The 1988-nt window shown below is 36.5% G+C and overlaps 1 non-coding gene across 1 annotated transcript; it reads left to right on the top strand.

The window, feature by feature from the left end:
• The first annotated feature begins 1240 nt into the window (after window positions 1–1240).
• Trnaa-ugc (transfer RNA alanine (anticodon UGC)) lies at window positions 1241–1306 on the top strand. The gene has a single exon. It is a non-coding gene; the product is annotated as a tRNA-Ala (tRNA).
• Window positions 1307–1988: the final 682 nt, after the last annotated feature.

Here is a 1988-nt window from a genome sequence, read left to right on the forward strand (position 1 = left end):
ATACCCCTTTTCATGTTTTTTATATTTTTCGGTTCTTCCGGATTTTTCCCCCGGTTTTTAAAGGTTAAATGGAGTAAAATGCGAGTTGGGGGCTGAGGATTTGCACTTTTTCATTATTTAATGAAGACTCAGTCGCAGATTGCAAATGTCATGTTTTTTGCGGGTTTTTATTGTTTCCCGAATTCCCCTTTTTCCACAAAGAGGTGTCGTGTCCTTTGGGGGCCCGTGTTCCCCCGAAATTCCCTTTCAATTTTGATTTATTTTGGTCCTTCGGGATATTTTTTCCCTACTTTTAGTTTTTATACTTTTGTACCGCCCATTCCGGCATAAGGGGTGTTTCAGTTTTTATTATCCTCTATAAAAAAAGAAAAAACCAGTTCACTTTTCATTTGGGTTTTGCTGATTTTTTAATGCTTCAAAGGTACTTTTTTTAAAGATATTAAAGGGATATTTTGTACAGGTAGAAAAAGGCAGTCTGCCGGACTGAACCCGGGGGCCCCCTTTAATACCCTAAAGGGCTCTCCGACTGGCTATCCATTCTTTCCCTCATTCCCTAATAGAGAAAGTTAACCGTAATACCCCCCGCTAATTTAAAATTTGTCTCAAAATTTACAGAGTTCAGTTGCAGAGAAGTGAATTAACTCTGCTATATAGTAGGGCCCCGTTGGGGGCCAAATTCACAGGTGAGAAAAAAAAGGGGAGCCTGAACCCCGAACGGGACCCCCCGAAATCCCCTACCGCGGTCTACCCTTTTGCCGAAGGCTGGGCCAATATGAATTCATTTATTTATTGGCAATTTTTTTAAATAACTACATGTGCTTATAATATTTCACATTTAATCCTCGGAGAAAATTTAATATAGAGATAAGGGCTATGTCACTAATATACGTATATTTTGTGATGTATTGATTAAATTTCAAGTTTCTATGGTTGTATATGGCAAGATGCCCCCATTTTGACAATTAATTAAAGCTCTCCCTATATAATAATGCCAATTTTAAAGTATAACAATAATCTATCTAAAAACATCATCAGAAACATCATCATTTCTAATCATTATCATCATCATTACATCATCATAATCATCAGTGTATCATCATCATCATCTTAAGTAATCAGCATTAGTACTTTAAACTTACCAGTAGCACCATCGTCTGAAAGTCATCATCTTCAGTACATCATCAGTGTATCAATCCTTATTCATCATTATTATTATAGTCATCAGATCAACATTGCCGTCGGGGCTCAGTGGTAGAGCGTTCGCTTTGCATGTGAAAAGCCCCGGGTTCGATCCCCGGCATCTCCATATTTTAGTAAAACGTTTTAGTTTACTGTTTGAAAGAAGACATTATATCAATGATATTTTAGAAACGGTATCACTCTATCTTTAACTTAATGCAACTTGTATCATTTTGCGAGTGCTGGATGTAAATGCATTTAATTGTGTGGTTAATTGTCTGAACTCAAAATATACATCGGTTTTATTCCTTTTTGTTCAATATACTGCAGTGTGGACGCCCTGTTTCGTCGCATATAGCCTTCAACAAATAAAGCTCTCCGAAGAGCTTTTTCTGTCCATACCTTACTACAATTGCACGTGATAAAGCTCCCAACAAAGAGGAGTTGTATACCGCAAGATGCCCCCATTTTGACAAATAAAGCTCTTCCTATATAATAATGTCAATTATAAAGTATAACAATAATATATCAAAGAACATCTTCATCATAATTATTATCATCATCATAATTATCATCCTAATCATCAGCACATCATCATCAGTACACCAGCATAAGTATTTAATACTAATTATCATTATCACCGTCTGTAAGTCATCATCAGCAGTACATCATCAGTGCATCAATCCTTATTCATCATCATCATCATATCATCATTTTCTTTGGTACATCAACGCCATCGGGATAGGGTTCAGTTGTAGAGCGTTCGCTTTGCGTATGAAAGGAGTCTGATTTTGATGTCGTTTAATAAC

The sequence above is a fragment of the Ruditapes philippinarum genome, unplaced genomic scaffold, assembly GCF_026571515.1.
Source record: "Ruditapes philippinarum isolate M1 unplaced genomic scaffold, ASM2657151v2 ctg7702_1_1_1_1, whole genome shotgun sequence".
Taxonomy (NCBI): Eukaryota; Metazoa; Mollusca; class Bivalvia; order Venerida; family Veneridae; genus Ruditapes; species Ruditapes philippinarum.